This window comes from Melospiza georgiana, chromosome 8 (assembly GCF_028018845.1).
Source record: "Melospiza georgiana isolate bMelGeo1 chromosome 8, bMelGeo1.pri, whole genome shotgun sequence".
Classification (NCBI taxonomy): domain Eukaryota; kingdom Metazoa; phylum Chordata; class Aves; order Passeriformes; family Passerellidae; genus Melospiza; species Melospiza georgiana.
The window spans coordinates 28,863,609-28,885,417 of NC_080437.1; positions in this window are offsets into that span (position 1 = coordinate 28,863,609).

The window sequence follows — 21,809 nt, forward strand, 5'->3', positions numbered from 1 at the left end:
TTGTCTCATTCCTTTGAGTTAGCAGCTGGCACCAGCTCACTGATGGGAAGCACAGCCCCATTTAGGAGGTACCTGCTGGCAGGGGCTTGTGATGCCCTGGCCTGGACACCACCAGAACAGGGTGGGAAAGTCTCAAGGTGCTTCCACAGCTCTGTAGCACGGGGATGACTGAAGCTGGGTGTGCAAAGCAAGAAGGGTGGGGTTTTTTTCAAGAAAGAGAGAAAAAAGATTATTACCTTATTTGCAAACAAGCCCATTTGTAGTAGCTGGTTGCCAAGCATTAGCAAACACCCTGGTTTTAATCTCCATCAGAAATTGTCTCCTTTGCTCCTTATTTTGCGTTCCCTTTTAAATATGCTGCTGGGGTATTTTTGGCTCTAACTATATCTTTTTAATCTGTTCCACCCACCCCTCCTCAGCCCCCGCTGCTTCCCTGCCTGCTCCTTCTTCAAACTTATATAATGGCACATTATACAAAATAGCTAAGCAGGTGGTATTTTTAAAGACAGTGAGTGAGCATTTTTTTGGCCTAAATTTGGAACGAAACAGATGGATTTTCAGACTCTGCTTTTTCTATGAATAGTAACCGTTGTTCTCTACTGCCTTAAACACCAGTTTCAAGACCACCTCCAGCAACCAATCAGCACACTGTTATTTAATTATAACAAAATTCTTAGCTCTGTCTGCTGCTGCATGGGCAAGTGGGGGGCACTGGATCAACTTCTGGAGCCAGGCAGACTTGCCAACAATAATTTTCCTTTTCCCAGAGGGCCGAGGGGGCCTGGAGTGGGTTCCAAGTTCCTCCTAAACTGGCTGTTCAGTTTGGGCTCCCTGACAGAGTGCTTGAAAAGGGTTATAGAAAGGCAGATAAATGCACTTCTTGTTGCAAGCTTCCCTGACAAGCCAGGCCTCCAGAACAGTGATCTCATTCCTGCCTTATTATTGGTGGTGCCAGATTTTTTCCATTAACAGGTAATTGAGTCGAAACTAAAATAAGCAAAGTTTGTTTTATCCAATGCGTTCTCTTGCTTGCTTGTGAAAGAAAAACACTTTAGTGAGGGGTTTGCTTTTAATGTTCATGGAAATGTATTTACATCTCACAGATTCCTCCCTGCTCTAGTATAATTAACCTGACTGGTCTTTTTGTTATTGTTGTTTTGATTTTTAAAGCAAAGATATTGGCGAGGCTTAATTCATTTTACTAACGGTTTGAATTCCCTGGGAGCAGCAGGGTTGAAGTTGCCCATTCTGTGCATGGCCACAAGTGCTCCTGAGTGTGCATTCACGCTGTGGGCTTGGCTTCACCCATGGCCCCAGACGGGACGCGGGAGCAGGATTCTAGCAGGATGATTCTCTGTAGCATTTCCAGGCTCAAAACGAGCCTTCCCTTCCATGGAGGCCACGGGGACACTGAGGGGACCAGCCAGTGTCTTCTGTCCTGACCAAGCAGGGACACGACATGGCTGCCCACAAATTGCTCATGGTCTTGCTGAAGATTGTTCTTTGTTTCTCACCCATGTGTTTATGAGGGCCAGGAGTTGGACTCGATGATCCTTGTGGGTCCCTTCCAACTCAGCATATTCTGTGATTCTGTAATTCCTCAGCCAGCAGCTTCAGGCATCCCCAGGCCAGCAGGCCGCCTCTCCCCTCCTCACCTGCAAGAGAGTCAGCCCTGCCCTGGGTGAAAGGCTGCAGCTTAACAGGAAGCAGCAAGCAATGCTGAAGAACAGAGAAGTTACATGTTTGTGGCTTTGCTGTTTTGCTTCTCTTTCCAGCTGCCCAGAGTTAGACTCCTGCCTGCTTTGCCCTTGTGAGGGGGGCCGTGTCCTCCAGCACCACGGGGCCCTGGGTGCTTTGCCCACCTGCAGCCCTGTGACAGCCACATCACCCTGTGAACCCTTCTCCAGCCTTGTGCAGAGGTGTAAAGGGATGGTAGAGGTGGGTGAGATGGAGCAAGGAGGGTGCTGAGCTCAGGCTGTGGGGTGGGCATGGTGCCTTGTCCCAAGGCCCTGCAGCCCGGACAGGCCAGTGGGTGGCTGCAGAAGTGCTGAGCATGGCAGCGGTGCCGCCTGCCAAGCTCCCTCAGCCTCACTTCCCCTGGGCTCTGTGAGGCCAATTACCAATTCACAGAGTCTGTTTTCAGCACAAACAGGACCTTCAAAGTGTTGGGAGCCTTTCTGTTTTGGTTTTTTTTTTTTAATGTCCTCCTTAAAAAATGAAAGCAGAAAGACCCATACTTAAAAGTCAAGTAGATAATTGTTTCTAACATAAATTTCAAACATTATCTCTTCCTCTGGGCAGGTATTGCTGGGTCAGTTACCCTGACTGCCCAATGGCAAACTGAGACACAATAACCCCCATTTGAACTTGAACACATCCTCTCTAAAGTAGCATTTAAAGGGGGTTTGGTTTGTTCTGTTTAATCACCCTACTTTTGGCAGTTTTCTTGCTGGAGGCTTTAGCCAGCTTTCGTCTTTGATGCTGAGACTTGCCTGGCAGTGAAGCTGTAGGAGAAATCAGGTGCGTGACAAGAGGTGAGGTCCTGCAGTAGCCCTTGTCTGGCTGAGGTAAAGGGTGTGTGATTCACAAATTGCATACCTATTGCAGTCTGGGATATGTATTAATCAAGTCCTCCTCTGGCTCTAAAATGGTAAAAAAATATGAGATACATGAGACACAGTGGCACAGCTCATATTATCTGCAAAATGCATGTTTAGAGCCTCCATGGCAGAATCAGTGTTGCCACAGTGGCAGGAGATGAAATTCCATTTCCAGTCAGTCATCCCAAAATACGTTTCTCACTGGATTTTCTGAGGTATTTCTCATTGAACCAACAATGTAATTTAGTTCCCTGTCTAATGCATGAATTTTGCTTAAGCAGTTCATGTTTTGCTTTTATGAGCTTTTCCTCCTCTGCATCATGAGGGACAACAAAGAACTTGTACCAGTGAAAACACACTAAACAAGGCGGCTTCACGTCAAATGATTTAATTTTAAGAGATGATCTTTTTCTTTGCCCCACCCTCTTAAATTTTTTACATGAATTGAAATTATAAGGCATCTTTCAGGTGTAGGCAATACACAGGTTGGAAAGATTTGCCATCCACAAATCTGGTCACTTTTTAAAGCCTTCAGTTTAGCTAGAGAACACCTGCAGCAAAAACAACAACAGTATAGGCCCCTCTGAGCTTCGTCCTTTCTTCAAGCTACTCTGGCCTGGGTAAATGAACTGAGGGATGCAGCTGACTCTCTGCCTCCTTCTGCCTTCAGATCCTCTCTGTTTCATTCGCATTTTGCACAGTGTTTGCCACCTCAGGTTTCTTCCAAGAACCTCTTCCAAGTTTTTCCATTGTCCTGCATTTCATGAGGGTGGAGTTAGTCGCATCATCTCCACTTCACTTGTTTGTAACCTGATTCAAAAAACATTTTTGTGTTGAGTTTCACAAATTAGGAATATTTGATAAGGTTTTCATCAAAAGGGTCTGTTAGCAGTGAATATATTGCTGACACCAACTGCTTCAGGGCAGCTGTGTCCAGCAACAAGGTCTGGCCTAATAGAGCAGACCAAGTAATGTGGAAGACCTGGTTGTACAATATAAATTACTTTAATACCCTTATGGATTCAGTCCCTTTTTCTTGGCTTGTGGCATCTTTGAACTTTGTACTAATTTACACCTCCTTTTTCTGGGATTAAATGGCCAAGATTTCCAATGACACCTTATGGCCTCAGGTGTCCCATTTGATGACGGAAGATGTTTCACAGCAAGAATTCATTCCAGGCGGACAGTAAATCTGTCCCAAAGCCAAAACAATTGGTAGCTACTGCTGAAAAATGTACCATGATCTTATTTTAATTTAATCCAGGAGGCACATTAAAAACAATGTTGGTACTGCATAAAATAACAATTTTTTTTGTGTACATTAGAGAAGACAAAAGGAAGAGAAGTATAAATATTTCTATATGCTAGTTGTATTTAAATATTGAAATGTTCACTATTTTATATGTCCTTTGGATTTGGTCCAACCTCAACCTCATATTTACCCAATCTTAAATATTTTGGGGGGATTTTTTTTTCTCCTGACTATATCTGTCTATTTTTAGCAGTGATGTTGTTCTGGCTGGTTTTCTTTACCCTAACAGAGGTGACTCCACGGCACATTTCTTTTGACAAAAACACACAAAACCAACACGGATCAGTTAACACAGATGACATCTTTAAACCTGAATACATTTTTTCACTATAAACGCCACCAGTCAACTTTCGTGTAGGTAGGTTTCCATTGTTAGTTGTCAAAGTCTTCTTGAGTGGATTTCCCACTGTGTCACTTTTGTGTGAGTCAAATCAAGATTATAGGTAACAGAGAAGAAAAAGAAAAAGAAGAGAAGGTTAGACCCTCATTTTAGAGTTTAAGAAAAATCTACCAGCAGGTTGCAGTTCGAGTTGGTAATATACATGAAAGGGGGAGTCCAAGCCGTGTCACAGGTATCACTATATTAGGCTTTCAGGAAAAAGCATACAAAACACATATTGTAGTGGTCACACACAGAGACATAAATTTAGGAACAAGATCTGCCTTAGCTTGAACATAGTCAGCTCTGATAATAAGGAACAATGGACCGAAGCTATTATGAAACGAAACCCAGGAGCCAGAATGGAGGGAGCTTTTAGTTGAGTTCTCCTGGAATAAAAAAGTCTAACTTTTTTTTTCAGACGTATGTTGTCCTAAATTTTTCTGTTCTCACTTTAGAAGACAGCTGATTTTATTTGGGGTTTGATTAATGAGATGTTCCATGCTGAAATTTCCCGAGTAACCTTTACATTAATTTTTTGTTTCATCTTTTCTGTCTTAAATAATTTATTTTCATTGGGATTGAGGAAAATATGCTGAATTATGCCCTTTATCATATCTACACAGTATTCAGGGTGCATTTCAGATAATTTGTAGTAGTTTGGGTAGTTTCTACTGTTACATGGTATCATACAGTGTCCTGAGTTGGAAGGGACCCACAATGATCATCAAAGTCCAGCTCCAAGGACCATCCCAAGGATCACCCCATGTGCCTGAAGAGCATCGTCCTAGTACTTCTTGAATTCTGTGAGGACTGCTGCTGTGACCACTGCCCTGGGGAGCCTGTTCCAGTGCCCAAACACCCTCTGGGTGAAGAACCTTTTGCCCATATCCAACCTAAGCCTCCCCTGACACAGCTTCAGGGGTCCTGTCACCAGTCTCCATAGAGAAGAGATCAGTGCCTGCCCCTCCTCTCCCCCTCATGAAGATGTACAATCATATGAGATCCCCCTTCAATCTTCTCCAGCTGAAGTAACCAAGTGCCCTCAGCCACACCTCCTACATCTTTCCCTCCAGACCCTTCAACATTCTCATAGCCCTTCTTTGGATGCTTTTTAATAGCTTTATACCTTTCTTATATTGCAGTGCCGTGGCTGGTGGGAAAATAGCTCTAGAAGTGTGAAATTCATTAATTCATGAGAATGAATGAGCGGCACAAGAAGCTTGATTTATGTCAAAAAGCATTTGTTTGACACTTTCTCCTGACCTGGGAGGTCAACAGGCTGCTGAGATGTGTCTTAGAAAGCTGCAGGATTGGCAGAGCAGAAGTCTTCAGTGGGATCTGAAGAGTTGCACATATAAGACAGACAGAGGCAAAGTCCAGCTTGTCTGAGGTACCCAATGATGCCACACCTCCAGCTGTGGAATTGGCAGGTAAGTTTGACTTTCCTCTCATTCTAGGTTTGAGAGATACATGCATATGTCTTTGGTCATACTGAAGGCTTTTTTGCTAAGGTGGTTATCTTGCATGACATCCGATGAATAAACCAGTTTAAGATGAGAAAATTTTGTTTAGTTTTGTCTTAACCAAAGACCAAGAACTTCCAAGGAAATCAGAGCTTCTGCTCCTCTTGAAATAAGCAAGGTGTGTCCATGAGGCACTGCACTTCACAGGATCTTGTATAGAACCCTGAACATTATGGGAAACCAACTCAGAGATTCAGTATTGTGAAGTAATGCTCTTTTGACTTGAAGGACCAGTCAGAATTTCTGACTGCTGAGATAAACAGGGCTGAGCTAGACTTATTTTAGGTCAAGCAGGGCTTCTCTCCCCTGTAGAATCCATGGCAAATAGTAGATTTGCATCAGTTTTAGTCAGCAAAAGGTTAATAGTAGTAAGCATGAATATTTTGGCCTATTGTGCAGAACATACAAATATTCAAGGGTGTTTGTACTGAGGCTTTTGGCTGGACCTCTATAAAGATACAAGCAAGAAGCCAAACATATGTTCTGGCATTCTAGGCTTTGATTCTTAATCATGTTCTGTGCTTGCATTCAGAGGTTTGCTTTGGGACCATCTTCAGTGTGAGAAAATATGACAGAGAAATCAAACACAGAGGTTGTGCATAGCAGTGCGGTGTTCCTACGTGAAGGGGAGGTTTTGTAAGCACTAACATTATTCTTCTTTTGACAGCAGCCTCACATTTTCCCTTGGTTTATCTTAACTGGGAATAACCCCTAAGACGGGATATCTCTGGGCACTTCAGAGAAGTGCTTTTTGAAGGCAAAGGAAATGTTGTTACAGGGGTGAGCCTCACATCTCTTTGGCAGTTAACAGTCCTATAAATACCACTGCTGAGTGCAGTGTGTGTCCATGGCTGCTCTCAAGTGTAGCTGCAGTGCCTGGCTTGTGGCGCAGGAATCTCTTTTCCTCCAGGAGCATGTTCCCTAGCCTTGTTAATACTTGGCTCCCAGAAACAGACTAAACCAGACAGGCCATGTAGAAAGCACTGGCTGGGCACACAGACCAGGTAATATGTCACAGCATGGGTAAAATTTGGTATCAGCTGTGAAAAAAGTGAAATATGAAAGCTTCCCAGAAACAGAAAAATATGGAAATTAAGGTTTTGGGATGGGTTTGGATTTGCTTTAACCTGACATTATGCTCTTCCATTCCTAAGAAATTTCTCAGGAATTTCTTCCATATTTTTTCAAGGCATCACACTTTTACCCATTCTTTTACCAGGAAAGAGTGCTTACTTGTAAGCCGGACTTTCCATCTTTTACTCTTTTCTATCAAGAAATGTTCTTCCTCCTTAATTTTTTATTTTCTTATTAAAAGTTTAAAATACCCAAATAAAAAGTCAATCAGTATACAAAGAAATGCAAAAATTAACTGAACCTCATTGTCTCATTCTAAAATACATTTAATCTCCTTTGTAACTTTTTGCACTTTGGTAGTTCGGTAATTACAAGGGAATGTACTTCACTGGATAGATCTCATATCTGATATATCTGCAGAGGAAAAGCCATGAAGTCAATGGAAATATCTCAGTAACCTGAGGTCAAGCTGTAATTTCCTGAGAAAACAGAAACTCAGTTTCTTTTCTTCCAATCAGTCTTGTCATCTCTTCTTCCTCCCATGTGCAACTCCATTTTCCAATGCACATTTCTGTCTTATGACCGCTTGAGGCACATGGCAGGTGTGAAAAGCTGATCTATCAGCTGTTGAAGCCAATGGATTTTGATCACAGCTTGCTTTACATTGGAATCTAAATTGCTCTTTCTGCAGAAAATGTCGCAAAATATTGGTAATAGGAAAATGGACCTGAATTCAGGCAGCACCCTGCACCAACTGAGAACACTGAGAGCAAAAGAGCAGCAGCAGGAATAACACCATCCATGGGCCAAACTGCAAGATAATTAAACCAGAAATAGCATGGGGCAAGAAAGAGGCCAATTAATTCCATCAGAAGGATGTCATCTAGCAGTTCAAGACAAGAAGGACACTCTGTATGAAGTGGAGATGAATGCGGCAGTCTGCCAATCTATCACAATCTTCTTTTATTAAAGATGCTTATTAGTATCTTATATTTCAAATTAAATATTTATAGTTCTGTTAATAGAATGCGGAAAGGAGGCCTGTTCCAGAGATCTATCTGTACAAGGAGTTGTCCACGGATGTGAATTAGATCAGCAAAGCTTGGGATATTTGTGTTTGCAGTCCTGTCATCATTTTTATTTCGGGGCTGCAGGATGGGATGGCAGCTGAGCTCCCTGTAGGCACGTTGCTCTTCTCCCCATGGACGTGTGCACCTCTTACTTTCCTGCAAAGTGTTTTTTTTCCTGCATCAACTGCTTTGGACTTCAACAGTTCTCTTAAGGGATCTGTGTTTTAGCCTCCATGGCTGGCAGGCCAGCGCTGTTATTCCCGTTCTCCCACATGGAGACTCCTGCGGCTTTTAAAGGACATGCAGAGAAGCAGTGCCAGCTTTGTGAATATATAGCCCCACCATTCTTATTAGATTCCATGAAAGATGAGAATAGGCCCTTTGATGCTCTCAGTGAGTGCTGAAGCCTTTAGCAATGTTGTGAAAGGTCGTTGGAGAAGAGCTGGGGGGGACAGATTCAACTGGTACTCATGGGAATGGTCCTTGGGATGTGGAACTAGTCTGGGAGAAAATGTGAAAACAGAAGTGATTTATATTGAAATGAGGGTTATGAAGACAGCAGTGACCACTGAAACATACACAACAATAACTCAGAACAACCTCTCTGGCACACTCTGCTGTGCCATCTTTTTAACCCTGGAGGAGGTGACTGGGAAGAGAGATTTAGAGCAGATCTGTGGGACTGATATGAGTGAACGGATCTGACTTCTATCTAGGTGCTCCTGGGTTCTCATCAGCCCCTTTCAAGGCGTGAGGGAAACCATCTCGGTCCTCTGTGATCTGCTCCCTGGGATACAGATAGCAGGACAAAGCAGTCATTCTCTTTTTCTCCCATGGTAAGTGGTCTCTGCCCTTTTGATATTAAATATATGGGGTCTTTCCAGAAGGGTAGTGTGAAATGTCAAAGAGATAATATATTTAAGCATTCATCTAGTTTGCAACCATTTTATGCTCACCACACAAAGACATAGAAGGCTTCTCACTCATTTCTCTGCACTCATCATGCTGCCATTGTGGGACCAGAAGATAATGAGATGAATAGGAAGCATTTCCTCAGCATGAGCGATGTAGGAACATCATTATTAATGTTCGTACAAAATATCCTATCTCTACATGATGTCTACATATCTGAGATACAGCCCTCTGCCAGATATAAAAAACCATGCCCATCCAACAGTGATCTGTTACTTAATGGAAAGTCTGCTCAAATTTCAGTTTAAATTGCATTTATTATTTATGTCTCAAGTACAGAGAATACTGAATATGTCTTCCCCTTATAGTGTTAGGGGATTAGTAGTTTCCATTTAAACAGACAGATATTGGCCCAGAAGGATGTTGAACATGTCCATATTCAATATTTAAAAATTGCAAAAAACCCTTTGAAATCAGTGCAAAGAAATTATAACGAAGTAGCCTTTTCTGTACATACTGAGGTGCTAATTTTCATGTGGCTGGGGTCAGCACCTGCAGCTCTGCTCCCAGCCACCAGTGCTTTTCCCTCTGGCTCCTGGTGGGTTAAGTGAGTGCTCCTCCTGAGTGAGTGTGCCAGCCTGAGGGCAGGAGCTGTAGGGATGGGGTTCAAAGGGATATACAGGGCTGGACAGACACATGGTGGTGTTGGAGGTGAGACACACCTGCAAGTAAACCTTACACTAGATAACAATATTCTGATTTTGGTAATCTTTTCCTCTTTGTGGCTTGCCTGCTGGCAGGGATAGTTTTCAAACAAGGTATCAAGGTAACACATTTACTCGTTAATTTCTGACTTTTTTGACCTGTGATTTGATCACAAACAACTCACTTCAGAGCTCAGCAACTCACGTGTGACGTCTCTTGTCCTTGCTTGTCTGGGTTGCCCATTGCACTCCACGTCTCACTGGCACAGTGAATCCAGGTGTTTGAATAATTCATCACCAAGACACCTGGGCCTAGCTGACAAACTCTGTGTCTCAGGTTGTTTTTTCCTAAAGCCTTGGAACAATGCAGTTTGTCTTCTCACACTAATTCATTCATATTCATATTTTCATAGTAAACATTTTGAATGCTTTAGTTAAAGCTGTACCCAGAAGTACATACTGGAACAGATGGGAGAAAGAGCTAGGAATTTTCATGATATTTTACGGGTTGGACAACAACCACAACCTGATCCAACAAATTTTCTTTTTCTCAAACATTTTATTGTCAATACACTCCTCAGGAATGTACTCAAGAGTTGTTCGGGGACATGGAAAAATATTTACCTCAGCCTTCCACAATTTATTACTTATTGTTTGAAAAAGTTGCCTCTTTTCTGCGCCAACATTCATCATCTTGGGAACACACTGGAATATAGCAGTGATATTAAACAATAATGTGCTCTTTGCTGGGATAAAATAATATTGCTGAGCCACTGCAGAGGAAGCCAAAAACCACATGTGAAATAGTTCTTTTGGAAGGGCAAAAAGTCTCAAAGTTTGTTAGCAAATAACTTAGCTAGTGGTGCAGACATCAAATGGCTTCGGCAGCACTTGCAAAGCTATTCTGAATATGCATTTTCCCAGGGGTGCTGGGGCACAAAGCCACTGTAATGAAGGTTAGAAATGTAAGAATTCTGCACCAATAAAATGTAATAACATAAAAAAAAAAAAAAACCCAAAACCAACAATTCACAGAAGATTTAGGGGAGGAAATTATAGACAGTGAGTCTTTCAGCAATCCATATTAATTTAATTTTTATTTGCATGGCCCTGAATGAGACACTGCCTTAGTGTCTGGGTGGAGGTGGCTGTTCAAACTTCTTTTTTCCATGAGGGAGGGTTTGCCATCCCTCTCCTCCAGTTGTTCAGCTGCTTTCCTAGCTGAACATACCTTTTTCTCCCCCCCAACCCCCAAAGCAGTCTAATACTTTCTCTTGTGCAGTGGGTTGTATGTGGTGAAGGTTTCCCATACAAAAAAAAGCACAGCTGCAAATGCAGCATTCTTTAAATATTTCCCTAAAATGCCTCTTTGCTGAGTTGCTGATGGAATACTTGGTGAGAGCTACATAATCCTGTGTGTTTAGTAAAATCCATGTCCTTGAGGACTTCCTCACTGTCTAGTTGTGCCTGCCCATAAGCTCCTGTAGGACACCCGGTAATTGTAGGAGAGGAGAGACCATCTTCAGTGTAGTGTCTCAATGCAGCTGCTACAGAAATCCCTTAAATCTTCCTCCATAACCCATAAACCATAGAATTGTAGATAAATTTAGGTTGGAATAGACTTCTAAGATCATCAAGTCCAATTGTTAACCCAGTGCTTCCATGTCCACCACTAATGCATGTCCCCAAGTGCCACGTCTACAGATCTTTTAAATAATACCTCCAGGGATGGTGGCTCCACCACTTCCCTAGGCAGCCTGTTCCACAGATTAGCAACCATTGTAGCGAGGAATTTTTCCTAATATCCAATGTAAATCTCCACTGGCGTGTCTTGAGGCCATTTCCTCTTATCCTGTCGCTTTTTCCCTGGGAGAAGAGACTGACCTCCACCTCCCTAGAACCTCTTTGCAAGAGGTTGTAGGGACTGAAAAGGCCATCCCTGAGCCTCCTTTTCTGCAGGCTAAACACCCCCAGCTCCCTCAGATGCTCCTCCTCAGGCTTGTGCTCCAGATTCTTCACCAGCTCCGTTGCCCTTCTTTGGGCTCATCCAGATCAATGCAATACAACAATTAATGCCAGATGTGTTTTGGATCATCCCTCTCTTCCCAGTGGAGCTCAGCCCACTCAGCTGGGTGCCAGGAGCATCTGCTGAACCTGCACCTCCCTAGAAGGTCATCCCTGGCTGGAGCCTCTGTGGGTCCCTCTGTGCTGCCCCAGGATCCCAGGGCTGTGCAGTGACCTCAGCATGGAAGGGGCTGGGATTTTCCTGGGCTTTAGTGGGGTGAAATTGCCCCATTTCAGCCAAAGGCTCTGAGTTGTGAACCTATTTTGGCACTACACAGATATGTTATCTAACCTTCTAAAGACTCACCTGTCCTGTGGGTGCCTCTGTGTGCACCAAAGACCTTTTATTCCCTTTTGATATTTGCAAAGGGTAAGAGGGAGGAAAGTACCAGTACTGTGCCTGGAAGGAGAAGAAACAGCGTTAGAAGAGATGGGAAAGCTGAAAGAGACAGAGCAGTTCTCAAAAAAAGTATTAATAACTACTAATAAATGCACATTTGAATACTGATTTTAGGTTGTGATGGATCCAAAGAGCCCTGCATGCACTGGAATTGTCCTGGCCCACCTCTGAAGTGCTCCCACCTGAAGGGCAGGGTGCCCCAGTTTCTTAAAAGTTCGCTCTGGACTCGACACGGGGTGTGAAACAAATCTTTGAACCCTGGGTGCTTTGCCCAACTCCTGTTCCTTTATTAGAAGCCCAGAAGCCAGCATGGAATAAGCAGGGTAACAGTACAGCACGGCACATTTTTATAGCAAGGCCAAATCTTTATTATGCTTCTTGGCCCAGTTTAGTGGAGAACACTGCTGGGCCTGATTTCAGTTTTGATATCATACACCGAGGCTGCAGACCCTTAAGAGTACAAGCTGGAGAAAAGAACATAGAAAATGTTAGGAATGAGAAAAGGCCATTCAACACATTGATGCTTGTCTCTTGTAATACAGCGTTTCCCCCAGGATAGCATCTAATTGCTTCTTGAACGAGCCCACTGTCTTTGCCTCAACAACCTTGCCCAGTAGGCCATTCCAAACATTTATTATTCTTTGAGTGACAAAGCACTTCCTTATGTCTCCTCTGAATTTGTTTTTTGAACTTCCATTTATGCCCCCGATCCTGTCATCTGTGCTGTATCAAAAGTAGTAACATGCATTGATATTATCCATTCAGCTAAGATTTTTGTATACTTCTGTTAGACCCCCCTTAAATGTCTTTTTTTTTTTTTTTTTAAGTTGAATAGATTGAGGGTTTTTTTCACCTTTCAGTAACTTCTACAATTTTATCCTGGAACCAAGTTGAGCAAAAATATTTGTTAAAGCCTGACTTACATTAGATCACACTGAATGGATGCATAAAGTCTACTGTAGAAACACATTTAATTTTTTTTTCCTCCCACTCTTTTGGACACTAAACTATAATTTGGTTTTCCTGATGCTTGCATCTGGTTATTTTGGCAAAAGTTAACTAGGAAGATGGCAAGAATAAAAAGCTTGGTATGAAATTGGAAAAATTCTGGTCTTAAATTTTTATTAATTTATACTGTGGGCTTCCTCCCACCTCTCTTTCTCCAAGTAGTGGTTTTGTTTTTTTAAGAGAATTGCTTATCATTTGGGATTTTCCATGTGATAGTGCTTTGTAGAATCTATATGAAGAAATGTCAGAATACATCTGTGATCTCCCCAAAAGCCACTGAACCAAGCAGTCGCAGGTTCAGCCCTCATTCACTTCCACAGCCAAGGTGAATAGTTCATTACCTTTTTGGATGACATTCCAGGGCATGTGTTATGCAGGAGGCCAGAACTGATGATCTAATGGTCCCTCCTGGCCTTAAAAAATATCTACAAATAATGATTATAGATGAAATATATATGTCCTGCACAAAGTAAAAACCAGCAGGCTTTGGGTGGGAATAAGAAATTAAGGAAAAGAATTTTGCCATAGCCCTTTCCCAGAGGCTGGGCAAACAGCATTAGCCTGATGGCAGCTGTGCCTATTTACTCATTCTCTCTTAATTTTTTCATCCTATTTTTCATATTAACAATGTGGGGTTTGATTTTTAGGCCATCTTTAAATCTTCACGTTTTCTCTGAATTCCTTCCCGATGCATTTCTAGGAATGTGAGATCTGAGCAAGACCTGCAGGTTGTCCCTCCAGAGCTGGGCTGAGCTGGGATGATTTCCTCACAGGTTCTCCACAGAGCTAAATGCTGTCCAACAGCATCACTGAGTTTAGATCAGGTAAATTAGTATTGGCACAAATTAGCTTACACAAAGGACTAGCATAATTTATAGCTTAGAGGTGAGTTTGATCTCATCCTCTGTATTTTCAGGTTTGCCCTGTGGGACAGGCACACTGCTGCTGGACCATCACAGCCCAGGGAGTCATTCTTCTTTCCCTGGTTGGGACCCTGGCTGTCAGTCAGTCCTGCACTAGCACTGTGTAGGACTATGCTGGATCATCTCTGGGTAATGAACAAGTCAGCCCCATAGGTCTCAGGAAATTATTTTTGCTATTATGCTACCAGGGAGAGAAAACTGATGTATGAGACTGTAATTATTGGGATCATGCTTCAGTTCCTCTCTGAAAAATCTGAACAATATTTGCTTTGCTCCAGGCCCTGGGAATCTCCCATGATTTGTCAAAAAATAATTGTTGGTGGTACAATAAATTTGTTGTTCAATTCCCTAAGTGTTCTGGGGTTATGCAGCATGGAAAGCTGATTTGTTTATATTCATATTTTCTCTATATTCCCTTACCCGTTCTTTGTCATTATCTTTATTTCTACAGGTTTATTTCTCTCCAGTGTTTTCTAGTTGTTCAAACTTTGTGTTTGTATATTTATTTAAAGGCAGATTTCAAAAGATTTCAGTCTCTCAGTTTACTGAAGGATTCAGCTTCTTGCCAGTACTTCATCTCCCCTGGTACTTTAGCGAGCGCTCTTGTTCTCCTTACCCGTCTATCTAGCGCTAACCTCTTTGGTCTCTTTGCTGCTCACGTCTGTTGCTCACAAACCTCAGAGTCCTGGTTTTGAACTACAATCCCCTTACATTCAGCAACTCTTTGGACATTATCTGCTCCTTGTTCTACACTTTTTTTTCTTTTTTTTGGTCAAGGAATTCTGAGACTTCTGACATGTTTTTAGAAGTCTGAAATATTTTTCCGCACAGATTTTTATTTTCACTCCTAAGAGGGCTTCCTTCCTACCCCATGTAATGCAGCTATGGGAGCAGAGGGGCTGGAACCCAGCACTAGTCACCACCAGGAGAGATGACACAGGGGCAGGGTACCAGCCAGGCATGGATGAGCCTGGAACAAACCTTTCTTCTGTTACAGGCTTCCCCTGAGGGAAACCATTTATTCTTTCTACTTCAGCACGTCTGTACAAAAGGCTGATATAAACCCATCTTTAACATGTGGTTACAAAGAGAGTTTTAGAAGTGGCCGAAGATGCCAGGCCCTGTGTGGAGGGCTTTGATGTGTGAGGTCACCATGACCCAGCATGAAATTGTTGTGCTTCTGCTCCCTGCAAGGAACTTCCTCACTCCTCATGCAGTGTGTGAGTCTCCCATCAGGTGAACCTGCAATGCAAAGGACATCTGTCATTTCCCTAGGATCAGAGCTGCCTGGAGGGAAGCACATCTCTGGGACGACCAAGACCAGGATAGCTCCAAGTCCTGGCAGAGGTGATGTGAAAAGGGCTGTGAGGGTTTTGTTATCTTTGGCAAGTTGGTCCTTCCATTCTGTCCAGTGTTTCAGATTGCTAAGACTGCTTGTTCTGTCAGAAGTGCCAGCTATAACTAGACCATTCACTGGATTTAAACATTTTCAAGTGTTTACAACCACATCCCCAGGGGGATCTCTGAGCTGCAGTGCTTGCTGTATTGTCTTTGGCGAGCTCCATAGAGTTCCTGAATTTATGTGCTTAAAAATCAATGAGCCTTGGTTAGACAAGAACCAAACACTGTGACTCCACCCCTAGGATTTCACAGGGATTATGAGAGATATAAATAAACCTTGGTTTTGTAGCCTTTAGAGCCTCTATCAAAAACTTTAAAGTCAATTTAAAATTATGAGCCAGATACGCCATGAGAATCACACTTTACAACATAGGTCATCTTTATGTAGTAAGGTGTGAGAAGCTATTTAATTAAACGAATTGTAATCTTCTGCAGCCTCTGCTAGCCAACAAGAGCTAGTGACAGAGCAGGTAATGAAAAGCCTGGTTGCATAAATAGTATAATTCAGATCTGGGCTCTCCTGTGCCATGCAGGTCTCACATCCAGCTCGCTCCCCAGGGCAGTGGGGTGGCAAACACGGATGTGCAGATACGTCCACAGCCCAGCCTGTCCCCTCCAACAGCTGTCAGCATGAGTGCCAGGTTTCTCCTCCCATGGACTTCAGAGCTCCCCAAAGGCCTGGCCAGGCTCTTTCAAAGTGAAATGAGCAGAGTTTGGCCTTATGCTTAAAATACAGCCCTGCCATACCAAAAGGAGTGCCCTGGGACCCCCTCATTTGGTGTGGGACACGTGGACAAAGTCGTCGTCACAGGCTCTCTTTGCTGCAGTATTTTGTGTCAAGCTGAAGCAAGCAGGATTCTTCCTTGTCCTTTGAAAGAGCCATAAAAGAAGCATGGAGAGATGGAAGAAACAACCAGAAGAACCCAGAGAGACAAAAAAGACAAGAGAGAGAAAGAAAGAGACCGAGAGTGAGAAAGGTGAAAGAAAGAGCTGTCTCAACAGTCAGGGGAACAGGTGGTGTGTCATCTCCCTCTCAGTATAAAGAGATTGTGTGGGAAGAGGGATATGACAGATAATATATCAAAGGAAATGAATTGCAGGATTAAGATCCTGACTTTGCTTTGTCAAATTTGCAGGTGATTGTTGTATAACTCTCTGCAGTTCCTCTCAGTGATGGAAATGCTCTTCAGATCCTCACGACACAAAATCACTGGTAAAAGCAACAGCTCTTCAGAGAGATGCTTACCTAAAGTAGCAGAAGGCTTCTTAAATATCCTTCAGGCTTCTTCCAACAGTGTTACACATTCTGTGTAATCTCTATGTTCTTGAGATATATTTTCCTCCTGACAATATGCACCTTGAGATTTATTTTCCAGACCAACAGTAAAATTTGAGCTCCAAAAATACATTGGGAATCACTGAAGTAAAATTTTGATAAAATTTCTAATTTTTAATTTGGTATTGTAGTAAACACAATTTAGAACTACTTTTTTGATATTGAGTACCAAGGACAAATCCTGGGCATAAACAATGCATAAGACCTTCATAGATAAGGATTTGTACTCAGAAAGTACTTCACTTTTTTTTTAATATGACGGATGGTCAGATGAAGATAGAACTTTTGTCCTACAGGTCAAGTATCTTTGATATTCATAATATGTAATAGATATGGTATCCTTTGAGGTGCCCTCAAATTTTCAGGTCCTGAAAACCTGAGCTTTCTCCTGGGAAACAAAATAAATGTCAAAAAACCCATTAGAGGGTTGTGTCCAATATGACCAACCCCTGTCCAGGGCTGGCTGTGAGAGTCTGGAGGGGAAAGTAGGTTTGCTAACCTGTCTGAAATGGCTCCCAAACTGAAATATAAAATAGTAAAGGAAATTTATGACTACATCTCCCACTTGGCCTTTCCCCAACCCTTAGTGTTCATCATTCAGGGCTTTAAAATAGTAAAAGAAAAACTTGTAAATGGACACAAAATCAAAACAAAACAAACCTCTTAAAAACAAACTCAGATCCAAGATATTACTCTTGCCCTACAAATCAGGGAAATTCACACCTCATTGCCACCAACGGGGATTCCAGACAAGGCATATCCAAATAGGAACAAAGTTATTTGAATGAAAAATCCAGCCATCCTCTTTCCTCTGCCTTCCTCCATCAGCTCCCTGAAGTGACGAGCAGCAAGAAACCTCTTCGGCCTTGCAGCGTTTGAAGTGAAACTTTTTGGGAAATACTGAAAGTCACTCACAGTCCCAAGGGAATGGTGATCCATTTTTTTCCCCCTCTCCCTTCTTTGTAGTTTGCTTTCCCCTATATACTTTTTTTTTCCTTACTGCAGCTTTTCTGATCACAGTATCACAGTGACTTTATCGCTGTCACCTCCTCATTGTGCACCAGCCCATCCCTTGGAGGCAGAGAGCTATTGTGGAGGTGGTAAGTAATTTGTTTTGTTCAATGGATTTCTTGTTATGCATGCATGCAAAGCCACTTTTATCTCACATTTAAATTTGTGTTTTCCCTCTCATGATTGGTTTTGCGACATCAAAAAGCTTTCAGCATCTTCAAAAAATCAAGAAGAACAAACTCTTAGAAAAATAAAATAAAAATAAAAAGAAATCCTTCCTAATACACCCAGTATTTCAGCACAGCTTTAGAAAAGAAGAGATTCACTTGGGATACTGGCTACTAACGACTATGGAAATAAGCCTGATTTTTTGATCTCTAGGCCCAAACATTATTCATTTTTTTCCTTAGCCTCAAACAATGTCTTCAGATAGCCCAGGTAAAAGCAAGCCAGAAACAAAACAACATCATAGAGGAATTGCTTTATGCAGATACTTTCAGCTACACTACACAACTCGCATTGTCTTTGAACCCAGTGTGATGAGAGAATGATTTGAGACTCCAGGGACGACTCCTGGATATGTTTTTACTTCAGCACACTGAAGTAAGACAGAAATCTTTGGCTTAAGAAATGTGTTCAGCAATCTTCTGCATTTGGGGGGTGTTTATTTCTGTCTCTCTAGTAACTCTTTGGACAATGCTGAGAGCTGGGGTCAAGGAGCAGACACATTGGACATATGAGGTTATGGAGAATCTCTTTAACCTTTAAGAAAATATTTTGTCCACGCTTACTGGGTGGCTGAGAACAGGGGTGGGAAAGTCCAAGCAAATCCGTCTCATAACCAGAATAAGAGGCTGTAATTATAAGGCTGAATTTTGGGGAAGGAGTCACATATATCCTTTGATTTTCAGTTATGTACCTACTTTTCTAAGAATGCTTTTATCAATTTTCTTCTTGGGAATTGGGTAGAATTTGCCTAAATATCTGCCACGAATTGAAATATTGAACCTCAGTACAAGTGAATTGCACACAGCCTGTGGAATCTGAAATGCAGGACCCAGACTTTTAGATCCAAATCACTCCAGGAGAGAATACAGTCCATAAAATGGCTTTCAGAGGTTATCTTAGAAATTGCATCATAAACTGTTTGGAATATTTATCTACAGTTCCATTTGTTTCTGTAAAATTCAGACTCTTTCTAGAAGCAACTGAGCAGCAAAGATTTTTTTAAAATATTATTCTCTCTGACATTTCCCATTCAGCACTGATTCTTTGATGAAGAGGTGTGGACCATAGGGCAAGGGATCTTCTCTGAAGCAGCAAGGCAATGCACACAGCAGAGGCCCTGCTGCCTCCCAGGCATCCTGGCTCTCCAAGTCATGGTGAATAAGTGATGCTGGCTGGGACACATGTGCTTTTAATACAACGTTCTTTAGTGGGGGAAAAACCAGAACCCTGTCTTGCTGCAAATTTACAGTTATAAAGCTGGAGTCACTTTACTGACCAAAACAGAGCCCTCAGCAAAAAAAAAAAAAAAAAAAAAAAAAAAAAAAAGGCAGGTGAAATTTAAGCATGAGCATGATCTTACATCTCATGCTGTAGGAAGAACCTGGGATGCAGAGACAGCCATCCTGCACCTTCAATAAAATCTTTTGTCCTAGATTTTTCCTAGGGCAGGGGATGTTCCTTGCCCCAAGGTGGGAAATACTACATTGCCATAACTGTGGCAGGAGCAGGGGCAACACATCTATCAGCATTTGGCCGAACACATGTCAGTGTTGGGGCTCAAAAAATGTACAAGAAGCATCACACAGTGCAAAACAGAGGTGTGACCTAAATTCTGAGTTGTGCACCAGCCATCCCCATTTTCTAAATTGCTCACCATATCCAAGGCAGCCACAGAAAATAGAAATCTGTGCAATAAACAAAAACTTCATTGAGAGTTAGTTCCACTGCAAGGGTGTTTGTTTCAAAGTGACAGGTAGGCTTTGCTATCCCAGCTATCCAACCCATGAGTGCTACTGGACCCAGAGCTACAAAGGTATTTAGGTGCCTAATTCTGGCAAATGTGTCCCTTTCTTTCCCAATGAAATCGGTTCTTCTGTTCTCAGCCCCTTTGTGGATGTGGACTGAAGGTATTAATTATCCTGAGGAAGGGATTTTGGGTACTGTGGGAGTCTTTCCACTGCCATGAATGCGAGCAGGACTGATTAGGAAGGTAATTTGAGGCCATTACCAGCAAAGGCAGGAGGAAGGAGGTCTTCTAGCAGGGCCTGAAACCTTCCCCCTCCAGCCCCATGTTCACTGCTGCCCTTGAATTTTAGGGGCTTTTCATTCCGGCAAATGTATTTTATGAACCTGATGTACACTTAGCTAGAACAATCCCACACTGGGATCCAATTTCAAACTCACAAAGGTTGATTTATCCTTTTTCAGGCTATGTACTCATTTGAACTAAAATTACCCTGCTGCCTGCCTTCTTGATAGCAATTACATCTAAAGAGAGAGAACCACTGAACTTCATGTATTGGTAATGGTCTTTCCATCTATATTTTTCCTTGGGGATAAAGTTGTATGGGAAAATTAGGCACATTAGCCTCAGAAAAATAGTGAACAAAAATACATATTTTATACTTTTAAAAAGTATCCTCATGCTACCAATTAGAAACATTATTTAATGCAGGTATTTTAGCATTATGGTGCCAGTCTGTATATAAAACAGAACAAAATCATTTTTGATAGTTATTTAAGGGCATCCTAAATACACTCAAGAATAGTACATTTTAATTTTCAATAATGCCAGCAGACTCAAGCATTCAGATTTTAGCATAACCAGCAGGAAAACTGTTTGATGTTTTAATTATGTCCCAGAAAATGCTGAATGTGTTATAAAAGAAATCTGAAGAGGGGAGGGGGGAAAAAAAGGTTTTTATTACTGCTCAAGAGGAAGGACGTTTTACAACATAGCATTAAAAATGTAAAATGGAATAAAAAAGAACTCGGATAGTCAAAACTTTGTCTGCAACAAAGTAGGCCAGAGAAGCACAATAATATGTCTGTTAGAAGCAGTCAGCAGTGAGAAGTGAGGGAGAACATTTACATAGACACTGGGCTGAAGGAAAGGAAAAGCCTTAAAATAACCCCAAAGTCTTTTAAATTATGTTTAAGACTAGCCACAACCCGGTAACCATTCCCAACAAGGTGTCTCGGAGGATTTCAGAGTTCCTGATTAATGTGGTGACCTACTGCTCTCTGATGCAATGCATTTAAAGCCCAGCTGGGTATTCGCAGTCGGGATGAGGCTGTTGGGACTTCCTGGGGCTCCATCCTGCTGGCACCGGGGTCAGGCTCCGCAGCAAGGCTCAGGAAAGGTGTCCCCAAGGGAGGGGGAAAACGAGAACCTGAATTGTTGGCAATGAATTGAACCAGATGTACAAAGCCCCAGCAATTCAAGCAGCGATAGGAAGTAGTGTGTGTGTGTGTGGGGAGGGAAATTGCCGAGGTTTAACTCTTCCTGCCCTTGGCAGGTGGAGGAGGATGAGGGGCACAGCACTGCCCTGTCCCGTGTCCCCAGTGCAGGGACCAGTGCAGGACAGGGCTCCCTGAGGGGTGTGGGCAGCCAAAGCCTTTCCTCTGTTCATCACACCCCTACCACCCTTGCATACCCATATATCCACAAATTCACTCATTTCTGGCACCCAGCTTTTTTGCCTTGTGAGCTCCTTTAAGAAAGCAAAATCATTCATTTTGTTCAGATATATAATTTACATCTGTCGATACATTTTTACCCCAAGAAATGTTTACTTCAGATTTTTTTTCAAACATCAATACAGTAAATTTGTGTATGTATATTTATACTCACATGCATATACAACACACATGAAAGGCAGGTCTGTGATTGTACTACATAGACACATCTTAGTGCCATTGATGCTTTAAAAAAGCCAGCACAAAGCTTTCTGAGGCTATGGCTTGTTAAAAAAAATAACCCTTTATTGATAAAATCATAAATTATGTATCTAAACAAAGCAAACAGAAAAAAAAGGGGCCTGTTTTATTATGTAGTTGATAATGTCAAAATGATGAAAG